General features: G+C 49.1%; 1 protein-coding gene across 1 annotated transcript in view; it reads right to left on the reverse strand.

The window, feature by feature from the left end:
• The window catches only part of LOC137315445 (uncharacterized), a 58,482-nt gene extending 40,183 nt beyond the window's left edge, over window positions 1–18,299 (reverse strand). Inside the window, exon 1 of the mRNA XM_067980122.1 lies at window positions 17,447–18,299. The gene's annotated coding sequence lies outside the window, so the exon portion shown is untranslated. The remainder of the gene's footprint in view (window positions 1–17,446) is intronic.
• Between the last annotated feature and the right edge of the window lie 1,802 nt (window positions 18,300–20,101).

Here is a 20,101-nt window from a genome sequence, read left to right on the forward strand (position 1 = left end):
TCACTAATAGACAGAGGCATCCTCTCTCACACACACTCACTGATATGCAGAGGCATCCTCTCCCTCTCACACTCACTCACTGATATACAGAGGCATCCTCTCTCTCTCACACTCACTCACTGATATACAGAGGCATCATCTCTCTCTCACACTCACTCACTGATATACAGAGGCATCCTCTCTCTCTCACTCACTGATATACAGAGGCATCCTCGCTCTCACACACTCACTGATATACAGGGGCATCCCCTCTCTCACACACTCACTCACTGATGTACAGAGGCATCCTCTCTCACACACTCAGAGTCACTCACTGAAATACGGGGGCATCGTCTCTCTCACACACTCACGGATATACAGAGGCATCCTCTCTCTCACACACTCACTCACTGATATACAGAGGCATCCTCTCTCTCTCACACACTCACTGATATACAGAGGCATCCTCTCTCTCTCTCACACACACTCACTGATATACAGAGGCATCCTCTCTCTCTCACACACTCACTGATATACAGAGGCATCCTCTCTCTCTCACACTCACTCACTGATATACAGAGGCATCCTCTCTCTCACACACACTCACGGATATACAGAGGCATCCTCTCTCTCTCACACTCACTCACTGATATACAGAGGCATCCTCTCTCTCTCACACTCACTCACTGATATACAGAGGCATCCTCTCTCTCTCACACTCACTCACTGATATACAGAGGCATCCTCTCTCTCACACACTCACTCACTGATATACAGAGGCATCCTCTCTCTCTCACACACACTCACTGATATACAGAGGCATCCTCTCTCTCTCACACTCAATCACTGATATACAGAGGCATCCTCTCGCTCTCACACTCAATCACTGATCTACAGGGGCATCCTCTCACTCTCACACTCTCACTGATATACAGGGGCATCCGCTCTCTCACACACACTCACTGATACACAGGGGCATCCTCTCTCTCACACACTCACTGATATACAGAGGCATCCTCTCTCTCACACACACTCACTGATACACAGGGGCATCCTCTCTCTCACACACTCACTGATATACAGAGGCACCCTCTCTCTCTCACACTCACTGATATACAGAGGCATCCTCTCTCTCTTACAAACTCACTGATATACATGGGCATCCTCTCTCTCACATACTCACTCACAGAGTCACTCACTGATATACAGGGGCATCGTCTCTCTTACACACTCACGGATATACAGAGGCATCCTCTCTCTCACACACACACTCACTGATATACAGAGGCATCCTCTCTCTCACACACTCACGGATATACAGAGGCATCCTCTCTCTCACACACACACTCACTGATATACAGAGGCATCCTCTCTCTCTCACACTCACTCACTGATATACAGAGGCATCCTCTCTCTCACACACTCACGGATATACAGAGGCATCCTCTCTCTCTCACACTCACTCACTGATATACAGAGGCATCCTCTCTCTCTCACACTCACTCACTGATATTCAGAGGCATCCACTCTCACACTCACTCACTAATATACAGAGGCATCCTCTCGCTCACACACACTCACTGATATCCAGAGGCATCCTCTCTCTCTCACACTCACTCACTGATATACAGAGGCATCCTCTCTCTCTCTCACACTCACTCACTGATATACAGAGGCATCCTCTCTCTCTCACACTCACTCACTGATGTACAGAGGCATCCTCTCTCTCACACTCACTCACTAATATACAGAGGCATCCTCTCTCACACACACTCACTGATATGCAGAGGCAACCTCTCCCTCTCACACTCACTCACTGATATACAGAGGCATCCTCTCTCTCTCACACTCACTCACTGATATACAGAGGCATCATCTCTCTCTCACACTCACTCACTAATATACAGAGGCATCCTCTCTCTCTCACACTCAATCACTGATATACAGAGGCATCCTCTCTCTCTCACTCACTGATATACAGAGGCATCCTCTCTCTCTCACACACACTCACTGATATACAGAGGCATCCTCTCTCTCTCACACTCAATCACTGATATACAGAGGCATCCTCTCTCTCTCACACTCAATCACTGATATACAGGGGCATCCTCTCACTCTCACACTCTCACTGATATACAGGGGCATCCTCTCTCTCACACACACTCACTGATACACAGGGGCATCCTCTCTCTCACACACTCACTGATATACAGAGGCATCCTCTCTCTCACACACACTCACTGATACACAGGGGCATCCTCTCTCTCACATACTCACTCACAGAGTCACTCACTGATATACAGGGGCATCGTCTCTCTCACACACTCACGGATATACAGAGGCATCCTCTCTCTCACACACACACTCACTGATATACAGAGGCATCCTCTCTCTCTCACACTCACTCACTGATATTCAGAGGCATCCTCTCTCACACTCACTCACTAATATACAGAGGCATCCTCTCTCTCACACACATTCACTGATATCCAGAGGCATCCTCTCTCTCTCACACTCACTCACTGATATACAGAGGCATCCTCTCTCTCTCACACTCACTCACTGATATACAGAGGAATCCTCTCTCTCACACTCACTCACTAATATACAGAGGCATCCTCTCTCTCTCACACTCACTCACTGATATACAGAGGCATCCTCTCTCTCTCACACTCACTCACTGATATTCAGAGGCATCCTCTCTCACACTCACTCACTAATATACAGAGGCATCCTCTCTCTCACACACACTCACTTATATACAGAGGCATCCTCTCTCTCTCACACTCACTCACTGATATACAGAGGCATCCTCTCTCTCTCACACTCACTCACTGATATACACAGGCATCACCTCTCTCTCACACTCACTCACTAATATACAGAGGCATCCTCTCTCTGACACACACACACTGATATACAGAGGCATCCTCTCTCTCTCACTCACTGATATACAGGGGCATCCTCTCTCACACACTCACTGAGACACAGAGGCATCCTCTCTCTCACACACTCACTGATATACAGAGGCATCCTCTCTCTCACACACTCACTGATATGCAGGGGCATCCCCTCTCACACACTCACTCACTCAGAGTCACTGACTGAAATACGGGGGCATTGTCTCTCTCACACACTCACTGATATACAGGGGCATCCCCACTCTCACACACTCACTCACTGATATACAGAAGCATCCTCTCTCTCTCACACACACTCACTGATATACAGAGGCATCCTCTCTCTCACACTCAATCACTGATATACAGGGTCATCCTCTCTCTCACACACACTGATATACAGGGGCATCCTCTCTCTCTCACACACTCACTGATATACAGGGGCATCCTCTCTCTCTCACACTCACTCACTGATATTCAGAGGCATCCTCTCTCACACTCACTCACTAATATACAGAGGCATCCTCTCTCTCACACTCACTCACTAATAGACAGAGGCATCCTCTCTCACACACACTCACTGATATGCAGAGGCATCCTCTCCCTCTCACACTCACTCACTGATATACAGAGGCATCCTCTCTCTCTCACACTCACTCACTGATATACAGAGGCATCATCTCTCTCTCACACTCACTCACTGATATACAGAGGCATCCTCTCTCTCTCACTCACTGATATACAGAGGCATCCTCGCTCTCACACACTCACTGATATACAGGGGCATCCCCTCTCTCACACACTCACTCACTGATGTACAGAGGCATCCTCTCTCACACACTCAGAGTCACTCACTGAAATACGGGGGCATCGTCTCTCTCACACACTCACTGATATACAGAGGCATCCTCTCTCTCACACACACACTCACTGATATACAGAGGCATCCTCTCTCTCTCACACTCACTCACTGATATACAGAGGCATCCTCTCTCTCACACACTCACGGATATACAGAGGCATCCTCTCTCTCTCACACTCACTCACTGATATACAGAGGCATCCTCTCTCTCTCACACTCACTCACTGATATACAGAGGCATCCTCTCTCTCTCACACTCACTCACTGATATACAGAGGCATCCTCTCTCTCTCACACTCACTCACTGATATACAGTGGCATCACCTCTCTCTCACACTCACTCACTAATATACAGAGGCATCCTCTCTCTGACACACACACACTGATATACAGAGGCATCCTCTCTCTCTCACTCACTGATATACAGGGGCATCCTCTCTCACACACTCACTGATATACAGAGGCATCCTCTCTCTCACACACTCACTGATATACAGAGGCATCCTCTCTCACACACTCACTCACTCAGAGTCTCTCACTGAAATACGGGGGCATCGTCTCTCTCACACACTCACTGATATACAGGGGCATCCTCTCTCTCACACACTCACTGATATACAGAAGCATCCTCTCTCTCTCACACACACTCACTGATATACAGAGGCATCCTCTCTCTCACACACACTGATATACAGGGGCATCCTCTCTCTCTGACACACTCACTGATATACAGGGGCATCCTCTCTCTCACACTCACTGATATACAGGGTCATCCTCTCTCACACACTCACTGATACACAGGGGCATCCTCTCTCTCTCACACTCTCACTGATCTACAGGGGCATCCTCTCTCTCACACACTCACGGATATACAGGGGCATCCTCTCTCTCTCACACTCTCACTGATCTACAGGGGCATCCTCTCTATCACACACTCACGGATATACAAGGGCATACTCTCTCTCTCACACACTCACGGATATGCAGGGGCATCCTCTCTCTCTCACACTCTCACTGATATACAGGGGCATCCTCTCTCTCACACACACTCACTGATACACAGGGGCATCCTCCCTCTCACACACTCACTGATATACAGAGGCACCCTCTCTCTCACACACACTCACTGATACACAGGGGCATCCTCTCTCTCACACACTCACTGATATACAGAGGCACCCTCTCTCTCTCACACTCACTGATATACAGAGGCATCCTCTCTCTCTTACAAACTCACTGATATACAGGGGCATCCTCTCTCTCACATACTCACTCACAGAGTCACTCACTGATATACAGGGGCATCCTCTCTCTCACACACTCACGGATACACAGAGGCATCCTCTCTCTCACACACACTCACTGATATACAGAGGCATCCTCTCTATCTCACACACACTCACTGATATACAGAGGCATCCTTTCTCTCTCACACTCACTCACTGATATACAGAGGCATCCTCTCTCTCACACACTCACGGATATACAGCGGCATCCTCTCTCTCTGACACTCACTCACTGATATACAGAGGCATCCTCTCTCTCTCACACTCACTCACTGATATTCAGAGGCATCCTCTCTCACACTCACTCACTAATATACAGAGGCATCCTCTCTCTCACACACACTCACTGATATACAGAGGCATCCTCTCTCTCTCACACTCACTCACTGATAAACAGAGGCATCCTCTCTCTCTCACACTCACTCACTGATATACAGAGGCATCCTCTCTCTCTCACACTCACTCACTGATATACAGAGGCATCATCTCTCTCTCACACTCACTCACTAATATACAGAGGCATCCTCTCTCTGACACACACACACTGATATACAGAGGCATCCTCTCTCACACACACTCACTGATATGCAGAGGCATCCTCTCTCTCTCACACACACTCACTGATATACAGAGGCATCCTCTCTCTCTCACACTCAATCACTGATATACAGAGGCATCCTCTCTCTCTCACACTCACTCACTGATATGCAGGGGCATCCTCGCTCACACACTCACTGATATACAGAGGCAACCTCTCTCTCTCTCACACACTCACTGATATACAGAGGCATCCTCTCTCTCTCACACTCAATCACTGATATACAGAGGCATCCACTCTCTCAAACACACTCACTGATTTAGAGGCATCCTCTCTCTCTCACACTCAATCACTGATATGGACACGCATCCTCTCTCTCTCACACTCACTCACTGATATACAGAGGCATCCTCTCTCTCTCACACTCACTCACTGATTTCCAGAGGCATCCTCTCTCTCTCACACTCACTCACTGATAGACAGAGGCATCCTCTCTCACACACACTCACTGATATGCAGAGGCATCCTCTCCCTTTCACACTCACTCACTGATACACAGAGGCATCCTCTCTCTCTCACACTCACTCACTGATATACAGAGGCATCATCTCTCTCTCACACTCACTCACTGATATACAGAGGCATCCTCTCTCTCTCACTCACTGATATACAGAGGCATCCTCGCTCTCACACACTCACTGATATACAGGGGCATCCCCTCTCTCACACACTCACTCACTGATGCACAGAGGCATCCTCTCTCACACACTCAGAGTCACTCACTGAAATACGGGGGCATCGTCTCTCTCACACACTCACTGATATACAGGGGCATCCCCACTCTCTCACACTCACTCACTAATTTCCAGAGACATCCTCTCTCTCACACACTCACTCACTGATATACAGAGGCATCCTCTCTCTCTCACACACACTCACTGATATACAGAGGCATCCTCTCTCTCTCACACTCAATCACTGATATGCAGGGGCATCCTCTCTCTCTCACACTCTCACTGATATACAGGGGCATCCTCTCTCTCACACACACTCACTGATACACAGGGGCATCCTCTCTCTCACACACTCACTGATATACAGAGGCATCCTCTCTCTCACACACACTCACTGATACACAGGGGCATCCTCTCTCTCACACACTCACTGATATACAGAGGCACCCTCTCTCTCTCACACTCACTGATATACAGAGGCATCCTCTCTCTCTTACAAACTCACTGTTATACATGGGCATCCTCTCTCTCACATACTCACTCACAGAGTCACTCACTGATACACAGGGGCATCGTCTCTCTCACACACTCACGGATATACAGAGGCATCCTCTCTCTCACACACACACTCACTGATATACAGAGGCATCCTCTCTCTCACACACTCACGGATATACAGAGGCATCCTCTCTCTCACACACACACTCACTGATATACAGAGGCATCCTCTCTCTCTCACACTCACTCACTGATATTCAGAGGCATCCTCTCTCTCACACACTCACGGATATACAGAGGCATCCTCTCTCTCTCACACTCACTCACTGATATTCAGAGGCATCCTCTCTCACACTCACTCACTAATATACAGAGGCATCCTCTCTCTCACACACACTCACTGATATCCAGAGGCATCCTCTCTCTCTCACACTCACTCACTGATATACAGAGGCATCCTCTCTCTCTCACACTCACTCACTGATATACAGAGGCATCCTCTCTCTCACACTCACTCACTAATATACAGAGGCATCCTCTCTCTCACACACACTCACTGATATACAGAGGCATCCTCTCTCTCTCACACTCACTCACTGATATACAGAGGCATTCTCTCTCTCTCACACTCACTCACTGATATACAGAGGCATCACCTCTCTCTCACACTCACTCACTAATATACAGAGGCATCCTCTCTCTGACACACACACACTGATATACAGAGGCATCCTCTCTCTCTCACTCACTGATATACAGGGGCATCCTCTCTCACACACTCACTGATATACAGAGGCATCCTCTCTCTCACACACTCACTGATATACAGAGGCATCCTCTCTCTCACACACTCACTGATATGCAGGGGCATCCCCTCTCTCACACACTCACTCACTGATGTACAGAGGCATCCTCTCTTACACACTCACTCACTCAGAGTCACTCACTGAAATACGGGGGCATCGTCTCTCTCACACACTCACTAATATACAGGGGCATCGTCTCTCTCACACACTCACTGATATACAGGGGCATCCCCACTCTCACACACTCACTCACTGATATACAGAGGCATCCTCTCTCTCTCACACTCAATCACTGATATACAGGGTCATCCTCTCTCTCACACACAATGATATACAGGGGCATCCTCTCTCTCTCACACACTCACTGATATACAGGGGCATCCTCTCTCTCACACTCACTGATATACAGGGTCATCGTCTCTCACACACTCACTGATATACAGGGGCATACTCTCTCTCTCACACACTCACGGATATACAGGGGCATCCTCTCTCTCTCACACTCTCACTGATATACAGGGGCATCCTCTCTATCACACACTCACGGATATACAGGGGCATACTCTCTCTCTCACACACTCACGGATATACAGGGGCATCCTCTCTCTCTCACACTCTCACTGATATACAGGGGCATCCTCTCTCTCTCACACTCTCACTGATATACAGGGGCATCCTCTCTCTCTCACACTCTCACTGATATACAGGGGCACCCTCTCTCTCACACACACTCACTGATACACAGGGGCATCCTCTCTCTCACACACTCACTGATATACAGAGGCACCCTCTCTCTCTCACACTCACTGATATACAGGGGCATCCCCTCTCTCACACACTCACTCACTGATGTACAGAGGCATCCTCTCTCACACACTCAGAGTCACTCACTGAAATACGGGGGCATCGTCTCTCTCACACACTCACTGATATACAGGGGCATCCCCACTCTCTCACACTCACTCACTAATATACAGAGGCATCCTCTCTCTCTCACACACACTCACTGATATACAGAGGCATCCTCTCTCTCTCACACTCAATCACTGATATACAGAGGCATCCTCTCTCTCTCACACACACTCACTGATATACAGAGGCATCCTCTCTCTCTCACACTCAATCACTGATATACAGGGGCATCCTCTCTCTCTCACACACTCACTGATACACAGGGGCATCCTCTCTCTCACACACACTCACTGATACACAGGGGCATCCTCTCTCTCACACACTCACTGATATACAGAGGCATCCTCTCTCTCACACACACTCACTGATACACAGGGGCATCCTCTCTCTCACACACTCACTGATATACAGAGGCACCCTCTCTCTCTCACACTCACTGATATACAGAGGCATCCTCTCTCTCTTACAAACTCACTGATATACATGGGCATCCTCTCTCTCACATACTCACTCACAGAGTCACTCACTGATACACAGGGGCATCGTCTCTCTCACACATTCACGGATATACAGAGGCATCCTCTCTCTCACACACACACTCACTGATATACAGAGGCATCCTCTCTCTCACACACTCACGGATATACAGAGGCATCCTCTCTCTCACACACACACTCACTGATATACAGAGGCATCCTCTCTCTCTCACACTCACTCACTGATATACAGAGGCATCCTCTCTCTCACACACTCACGGATATACAGAGGCATCCTCTCTCTCTCACACTCACTCACTGATATACAGAGGCATCCTCTCTCTCTCACACTCACTCACTGATATTCAGAGGCATCCACTCTCACACTCACTCACTAATATACAGAGGCATCCTCTCTCTCACACACTCACTGATATACAGAGGCATCCTCTCTCACACTCACTCACTAATATACAGAGGCATCCTCTCTCTCACACACACTCACTGATACACAGGGGCATCCTCCCTCTCACACACTCACTGATTTGCAGAGGCACCCTCTCTCTCACACACACTCACTGATACACAGGGGCATCCTCTCTCTCACACACTCGCTCACTGATATACAGAGGCACCCTCTCTCACACTCACTCACTAATATACAGAGGCATCCTCTCTCTCTTACAAACTCACTGATATACAGGGGCATCCTCTCTCTCACATACTCACTCACAGAGTCACTCACTGATATACAGGGGCATCCTCTCTCTCACACACTCACGGATACACAGAGGCATTCTCTCTCTCACACACACACTCACTGATATACAGAGGCATCCTCTCTATCTCACACACACTCACTGATATACAGAGGCATCCTTTCTCTCTCACACTCACTCACTGATATACAGAGGCATCCTCTCTCTCACACACTCGCTCACTGATATTCAGAGGCATCCTCTCTCACACTCACTCACTAATATACAGAGGCATCCTCTCTGTCACACACACTCACTGATATACAGAGGCATCCTCTCTCTCTCACAATCACTCACTGATAAACAGAGGCATCCTCTCTCTCTCACACTCACTCACTGATATACAGAGGCATCCTCTCTCTCACACTCACTCACTAATATACAGAGGCATCCTCTCTCTGACACACACACACTGATATACAGAGGCATCCTCTCTCACACACACTCACTGATATGCAGAGGCATCCTCTCTCTCTCACACACACTCACTGATATACAGAGGCATCCTCTCTCTCTCACACTCAATCACTGATATACAGAGGCATCCACTCTCTCAAACACACTCACTGATGTAGAGGCATCCTCTCTCTCTCACACTCAATCACTGATATGGACACGCATCCTCTCTCTCTCACACTCACTCACTGATATACAGAGGCATCCTCTCTCTCTCACACTCACTCACTGATATACAGAGGCATCCTCTCTCTCTCACACTCACTCACTAATAGACAGAGGCATCCTCTCTCACACACACTCACTGATATGCAGAGGCATCCTCTCCCTCTCACACTCACTCACTGATACACAGAGGCATCATCTCTCTCTCACACTCACTCACTGATATACAGAGGCATCCTCTCTCTCTCACACTCACTCACTGATATACAGAGGCATCCTCTCTCTCTCACACTCACTCACTAATAGACAGAGGCATCCTCTCTCACACACACTCACTGATATGCAGAGGCATCCTCTCTCTCTCACACTCACTCACTGATATACAGAGGCATCATCTCTCTCTCACACTCACTCACTGATATACAGAGGCATCCTCTCTCTCTCACTCACTGATATACAGAGGCATCCTCGCTCTCACACACTCACTGATATACAGGGGCATCCCCTCTCTCACACACTCACTCACTGATGTACAGAGGCATCCTCTCTCACACACTCAGAGTCACTCACTGAAATACGGGGGCATCGTCTCTCTCACACACTCACTGATATACAGGGGCATCCCCACTCTCTCACACTCACTCACTAATTTCCAGAGACATCCTCTCTCTCACACACTCACTCACTGATATACAGAGGCATCCTCTCTCTCTCACACACACTCACTGATATACAGAGGCATCCTCTCTCTCTCACACTCAATCACTGATATACAGAGGCATCCTCTCTCTCTCACACTCAATCACTGATATGCAGGGGCATCCTCTCTCTCTCACACTCTCACTGATATACAGGGGCATCCTCTCTCTCACACACACTCACTGATACACAGGGGCATCCTCTCTCTCACACACTCACTGATATACAGAGGCATCCTCTCTCTCACACACACTCACTGATATACAGGGGCACCCTCTCTCTCTCACACTCACTGATATACAGAGGCATCCTCTCTCTCTTACAAACTCACTGATATACAGGGGCATCGTCTCTCTCACACACTCACGGATATACAGAGGCATCCTCTCTCTCACACACACACTCACTGATATACAGAGGCATCCTCTCTCTCACACACTCACGGATATACAGAGGCATCCTCTCTCTCACACACACACTCACTGATATACAGAGGCATCCTCTCTCTCTCACACTCACTCACTGATATACAGAGGCATCCTCTCTCTCACACACTCACGGATATACAGAGGCATCCTCTCTCTCTCACACTCACTCACTGATATACAGAGGCATCCTCTCTCTCTCACACTCACTCACTGATATTCAGAGGCATCCTCTCTCACACTCACTCACTAATATACAGACGCATCCTCTCTCTCACACACACTCACTGATATCCAGAGGCATCCTCTCTCTCTCACACTCACTCACTGATATACAGAGGCATCCTCTCTCTCTCACACTCACTCACTGATATACAGAGGCATCCTCTCTCTCACACTCACTCACTAATATACAGAGGCATCCTCTCTCTCACACACACTCACTGATATACAGAGGCATCCTCTCTCTCTCACACTCACTCACTGATATACAGAGGCATCCTCTCTCTCTCACACTCACTCACTGATATACACAGGCATCACCTCTCTCTCACACTCACTCACTAATATACAGAGGCATCCTCTCTCTGACACACACACACTGATATACAGAGGCATCCTCTCTCTCTCACTCACTGATACACAGGGGCATCATCTCTCACACACTCACTGATATACAGAGGCATACTCTCTCTCACACACTCACTGATATGCAGGGGCATCCCCTCTCTCACACACTCACTCACTGATGTACAGAGGCATCCTCTCTCACACACTCACTCACTCAGAGTCACTCACTGAAATACGGGGGCATCGTCTCTCTCACACACTCACTCACTGATATACAGAAGCATCCTCTCTCTCTCACACACACTCACTGATATACAGAGGCATCCTCTCTCTCTCACACTCAATCACTGATATACAGGGTCATCCTTTCTCTCACACACAATGATATACAGGGGCATCCTCTCTCTCTCACACACTCACTGATATACAGGGGCATCCTCTCTCTCACACTCACTGATATACAGGGTCATCCTCTCTCACACACTCACTGATATACAGGGGCATACTCTCTCTCTCACACACTCACGGATATACAGGGGCATCCTCTCTCTCTCACACTCTCACTGATATACAGGGGCATCCTCTCTCACACTCTCACTGATATACAGGGGCATCCTCTCTATCACACACTCACGGATATACAGGGGCATACTCTCTCTCTCACACACTCACGGATATACAGGGGCATCCTCTCTCTCTCACACTCTCACTGATATACAGGGGCATCCTCTCTCTCTCACACTCTCACTGATATACAGGGGCACCCTCTCTCTCACACACACTCACTGATACACAGGGGCATCCTCTCTCTCACACACTCACTGATATACAGAGGCACCCTCTCTCTCTCACACTCACTGATATACAGCGGCATCCCCTCTCTCACACACTCACTCACTGATGTACAGAGGCATCCTCTCTCACACACTCAGAGTCACTCACTGAAATACGGGGGCATCGTCTCTCTCACACACTCACTGATATACAGGGGCATCCCCACTCTCTCACACTCACTCACTAATATACAGAGGCATCCTCCCTCTCACACACTCACTCACTGATATACAGAGGCCACCTCTCTCTCTCACACACACTCACTGATATACAGAGGCATCCTCTCTCTCTCACACTCAATCACTGATATACAGGGGCATCCTCTCTCTCTCACACTCTCACTGATATACAGGGGCATCCTCTCTCTCACACACACTCACTGATACACAGGGGCATCCTCTCTCTCACACACTCACTGATATACAGAGGCATCCTCTCTCTCACACACACTCACTGATACACAGGGGCATCCTCTCTCTCACACACTCACTGATATACAGAGGCATCCTCTCTCTCACACACACACTCACTGATATACAGAGGCATCCTCTCTCTCACACACTCACGGATATACAGAGGCATCCTCTCTCTCACACACACACTCACTGATATACAGAGGCATCCTCTCTCTCTCACACTCACTCACTGATATACAGAGGCATCCTCTCTCTCACACACTCACGGATATACAGAGGCATCCTCTCTCTCTCACACTCACTCACTGATATACAGAGGCATCCTCTCTCTCTCACACTCACTCACTGATATTCAGAGGCATCCTCTCTCACACTCACTCACTAATATACAGAGGCATCCTCTCTCTCACACACACTCACTGATATACAGAGGCATCCTCTCTCTCTCACACTCACTCACTGATATACAGAGGCATCCTCTCTCTCTCACACTCACTCACTGATATACAGAGGCATCCTCTCTCTCACACTCACTCACTAATATACAGAGGCATCCTCTCTCTCACACTCACTCACTGATATACAGAGGCATCACCTCTCTCTCACACTCACTCACTAATATACAGAGGCATCCTCTCTCTGACACACACACACTGATATACAGAGGCATCCTCTCTCTCTCACTCACTGATGTACAGGGGCATCCTCTCTCACACACTCACTGATATACAGAGGCATCCTCTCTCTCACACACTCACTGATATACAGAGGCATCCTCTCTCTCACACACTCACTGATATGCAGGGGCATCCCCTCTCTCACATACTCACTCACTGATGTACAGAGGCATCCTCTCTCACACACTCACTCACTCAGAGTCACTCACTGAAATACGGGGGCATCGTCTCTCTCACACACTCACTGATATACAGGGGCATCCCCACTCTCACACACTCACTCACTGATATACAGAAGCATCCTCTCTCTCTCACACACACTCACTGATATACAGAGGCATCCTCTCTCTCTCACACTCAATCACTGATATACAGGGTCATCCTCTCTCTCACACACAATGATATACAGGGGCATCCTCTCTCTCTCACACACTCACTGATATACAGGGGCATCCTCTCTCTCACACTCACTGATATACAGGGTCATCCTCTCTCACACACTCACTGATATACAGGGGCATACTCTCTCTCTCACACACTCACGGATATACAGGGGCATCCTCTCTCTCTCACACTCTCACTGATATACAGGGGCATCCTCTCTATCACACACTCACGGATATACAGGGGCATACTCTCTCTCTCACACACTCACGGATATACAGGGGCATCCTCTCTCTCTCACACTCTCACTGATATACAGGGGCATCCTCTCTCTCTCACACTCTCACTGATATACAGGGGCACCCTCTCTCTCACACACTCACGGATATACAGAGGCATCCTCTCTCTCACACACACACTCACTGATATACAGAGGCATCCTCTCTCTCTCACACACACTCACTGATAGACAGAGGCATCCTCTCTCTCTCACACTCACTCACTGATCTCCAGAGGCATCCTCTCTCTCACACACTCACGGATATACAGCGGCATCCTCTCTCTCTGACACTCACTCACTGATATACAGAGGCATCCTCTCTCTCTCACACTCACTCACTGATATTCAGAGGCATCCTCTCTCACACTCACTCACTAATATACAGAGGCATCCTCTCTCTCACACACACTCACTGATATACAGAGGCATCCTCTCTCTCTCACACACACTCACTGATATACAGAGGCAGCCTCTCTCTCTCACACTCAATCACTGATATACAGAGGCATCCTCTCTCACACTCACTCACTAATATACAGAGGCATCCTCTCTCTCACACACACTCACTGATATACAGAGGCATCCTCTCTCTCTCACACTCACTCACTGATATACAGAGTCATCCTCTCTCTCTCACACTCACTCACTGATATACAGAGGCATCATCTCTCTCTCACACTCACTCACTAATATACAGAGGCATCCTCTCTCTGACACACACACACTGATATACAGAGGCATCCTCTCTCACACACACTCACTGATATGCAGAGGCATCCTCTCTCTCTCTCACACACTCACTGATATACAGAGGCATCCTCTCTCTCACATCCTCTCTCTCACACACACTCACTGATGTACAGAGGCATCCTCTCTCACACACTCACTCACTGATATACAGAGGCATCCTCTCTCTCTCACACTCACTCACTGATATGCAGGGGCATCCTCGCTCACACACTCACTGATATACAGAGGCATCCTCTCTCTCACACACTCAATCACTGATATGCAGAGGCATCCTCTCTCTCTCACACTCAATCACTGATATGCAGAGGCATCCTCTCTCTCAAACACACTCACTGATGTACAGAGGCACCCTCTCTCTCTCACACTCAATCACTGATATGGACACGCATCCTCTCTCTCTCACACTCACTCACTGATATACAGAGGCATCCTCTCTCTCTCACACTCACTCACTGATATACAGAGGCATCCTCTCTCTCACACTCACTCACTAATATACAGAGGCATCCTCTCTCACACACACTCACTAATATACAGAGGCATCCTCTCTCTGACACACACACACTGATATACAGAGGCATCCTCTCTCTCTCACTCACTGATATACAGAGGCATCCTCGCTCTCACACACTCACTGATATACAGGGGCATCCCCTCTCTCACACACTCACTCACTGATGTACAGAGGCATCCTCTCTCACACACTCAGAGTCACTCACTGAAATACGGGGGCATCGTCTCTCTCACACACTCACTGATATACAGGGGTATCCCCACTCTCTCACACTCACTCACTAATATACAGAGGCATCCTCTCTCTCACACACTCACTCACTGATATACAGAGGCATCCTCTCTCTCTCACACTCAATCACTGATATGCAGGGGCATCCTCGCTCACACACTCACTGATATACAGAGGCATCCTCTCTCTCTCTCACACACTCACTGATATACAGAGGCATCCTCCCTCTCTCACACTCACTCACTGATCTACAGAGGCATCCTCTCTCTCACACTCACTCACTGATATACAGAGGCATCCTCTCTCTCTCACACACACTCACTGATATACAGAGGCATCCTCTCTCTCTCACACACACTCACTAATATACAGAGGCATCCTCTCTCTCACACACTCACTCACTGATATACAGAGGCATCCTCTCTCTCTCACACACACTCACTGATATACAGAGGCATCCTCTCTCTCTCACACTCAATCACTGATATACAGAGGCATCCTCTCTCTCTCACACACTCAATCACTGATATACAGAGGCATCCTCTCTCTCAAACACACTCACTGATGTACAGAGGCATCCTCTCTCTCTCACATTCAATCACTGATATGGACACGCATCCTCTCTCTCTCACACTCACTCACTGATATACAGAGGCATCCTCTCTCACACATCCTCTCTCTCAAACACACTCACTGATATACAGAGGCATCCTCTCTCTCACACACTCACTGATATACAGAGGCATCCTCTCTCACACATCCTCTCTCTCACACATTCACTGATATACAGAGGCATCCTCTCTCTCTCACACTCAATCACTGATATGGACACGCATCCTCTCTCTCACACACTCACTCACTGATATACAGAGGCATCCTCTCTCTCTCACACTCAATCACTGATATGCAGGGGCATCCTCGCTCACACACTCACTGATATACAGAGGCATCCTCTCTCTCTCTCACACACTCACTGATATACAGAGGCATCCTCTCTCTCTCACACTCAATCACTGATATGGACACGCATCCTCTCTCACTGTCTCTCTCACACGGTTCACTGCCGTCCCCCGAGTGTGTGACACTGTGTCATTACCCGTTTGTTTCACACCCCACCCAATAAACAGTGCACAGGAACAGGAGGAGGCCGTCCAGCCCCTCGAGACTGTTATACAGGAACAGGAGGAGGCCATTCAGCCCCTCGAGCCTGTCCCGCCATTCTATTAAATCATAGCCGATCTGTACCTCAACTCCATATCACTTCGATATATCTAATAAAAGGGTAGATTTGATTACCTGTTACTTTGTACTGAAAACAGAATCGGACCCTGTTGGGGAAACTGAAAACCAGGGACACAGACAGACTCAGTGAGTGAGGAAAACTGTGGGAGATGGTGTTTAATGTGGGCAAGTGTGAGGTCATCCACTTTGGATCAGAAAAAGACAAATCGGAATATTTTCTGAATGGGAAGAGTGTGGGAACTGTGGATGAGCAGAGAAATTTAGGGGTCCAAGTCGACAAATCTCTAAAACCCAGTGGGCGGGTACAAGAAGTGATCAAAAAGGCGAATGGAGTGTTGGCCTTTATCTCAAGGGCTGGAATATAAAGGGGAGGAAGTTATGTTACAGCTGTACAGAGCTCTGGTTAGAGCTCATCCAGATCTCAATGAGGTAGGTTTTAAGGAGCGTCTTAAAGGAGGTGGAGAGGTTTCGGGAGGGAATTCCAGAGCTTGGGGCCCCGGCAGGTGAAGGCACGGCCGCCAATGGTGGAGTGATGGAAATCGGGGGATGTTCAAGAGGCCAGAATTGGAGGAGTGCAGAGATCTCGGAGGGTTGTCGGGCTGGAGGAGGTTATAGAGATGGGGAGAGGGGCGAGGGTCATGGAGTGATTTGAAAACCAGGATGAGAATTTTAAAATGGAGGCATTCCCGGACCGGGAGCAAATGTCCGTCAGTGAGCACAGGGGGTGATGGGTGAACGGGACTTGGTGTGGGTTCGGATACGGGCAGCAGAGTTTCGGATGAGCTGATGTTTATGGAGGGTGGAAGATGGGAGGCCGGGCAGGAGGGTATTGGAATAGTGGAGTCTGGAGGTGAAAAAGGAATGGATGAGTCTGATTAACCGTCTGATTCACACCCCCACCCGGGGGAGGATGGTGGTGGATTGAGATGATGGCGATGGATGGGGACCGGTTGATCCTCTCCAGGGGGAGGATGGCGGTGGATTGAGATGATGGCGGTGGATGGGGACCGGTTGATCCTCTCCAGGGGGAGGATGGCGATGGATTGAGATGATGGCGGTGGATGGGGACCGGTTGATCTTCTCCAGGGGGAGGATGGCGGTGGATTGAGATGATGGCGGTGGATGGGAACCGGTTGATCTTCTCCAGGGGGAGGATGGCGGTGGATTGAGATGATGGCGGTGGATGGGGACCGGTTGATCCTCTCCAGGGGGAGGATGGCGGTGGATTGAGATGATGGCGGTGGATGGGGACCGGTTGATCCTCTCCAGGGGGAGGATGGCGGTGGATTGAAATGATGGCGGTGGATGGGGACCGGTTGATCTTCTCCAGGGGGAGGATGGCGGTGGATTGAGATGATGGCGGTGGATGGGAACGGTTGATCTTCTCCAGTCCCCTGAACTCTCCCATCAGTCGGCTGAAGGCACCGCCCCTCAACACACGTCACACGCGCGCTGTTGCCAGGTTATTAAAGTCACACGCGCGCCGTTGCTGGGTTACGAACGTCACACGCTCGCCGTTGCCAGGTTACGAACGTCACACGCGCGCCTTTGCCAGTTGACCAACATCGCCCGCGCTGTTTTAAAATCAGCCGCCGCGTGACCCCGAGCCGCGCCTCGATTGGTCAGCGGGGATGTCAATCACCGGGTTCCGATCCAATCGCAGGAGCGGATTCTGGGAAGAGGGCGTTAATTGACGGTGAATGTCAGCAGTGCGCATGCCCCGGCCATCCAATGCCCGGATGGAGCAGGGTCATAGAATCAAAGAAGTTTACAACATGGAAACAGGCCCTTCGGCCCGACATGTCCATGTCGCCCAGTTGAGACCACTGAGCGGAGAAGAAGACGGTTTGGAGGGAAAATGGCGGTGGAGGCGCAGGGGGTGAAATGGAGAGAGAGAGAGAGAGAGTGTGAGTGAGTGAGTGAGTGTGTGGGATTGGGGGCCGCTCCGATGGAGGGAGGCTGTATTCCCCGCCCCCGCCAACGTACCGGCATGTGGGGGAATTGAAACTCAGAGACAGGAGCAAACGGTTCCCCCGTTTTGTGGGAATTCACTCGCAATCTTTGGGTCGATCTGAGGAGGTGTTTTCTGATCCTTTGCCCCCAGACACCACTTCCTGTGTCTGATCTAACCTGTGATATGGACACGTGTCTTCTGGCAATTTAACTTGTTCAGTCCCAGTCTGTGTTGGATTTTACAAGTTTTTAATGGTAAAAGGTCGGGTTTCATCATCCTGCTGCTTGTCCGCAATACAAAATACACACGGATACTCAGTCACTCACTGATATACAGAGGCATCCTCTCTCTCACACATTAACTCAGGGTCGCACTCTGATATACAGGGGCATCCTCTCTCTCTCTCACACTCACTGATATACAGAGGCATCCTCTCTCTCTCACTCACTGATATACAGAGGCATCCTCTCTCTCTCACTCACTGATATACAGAGGCATCCTCTCTCTCTCTCTCACTCACTGATACACAGAGGCATCCTCTCTCTCTCACACTCACTGATATACAGAGGCATCCTCTCTCTCTCACTCACTGATATACAGAGGCATCCTCTCTCTCTCACTCACTGATATACAGAGGCATCCTCTCTCTCTCACACTCACTGATATACAGAGGCATCCTCTCTCTCACACACTCAGAATCACTGACTCATACACAGAGGCATCCTCTCTCACTCACACTCACTGATATACAGAGG

Source organism: Heptranchias perlo, unplaced genomic scaffold (assembly GCF_035084215.1).
Source record: "Heptranchias perlo isolate sHepPer1 unplaced genomic scaffold, sHepPer1.hap1 HAP1_SCAFFOLD_55, whole genome shotgun sequence".
Taxonomy (NCBI): domain Eukaryota; kingdom Metazoa; phylum Chordata; class Chondrichthyes; order Hexanchiformes; family Hexanchidae; genus Heptranchias; species Heptranchias perlo.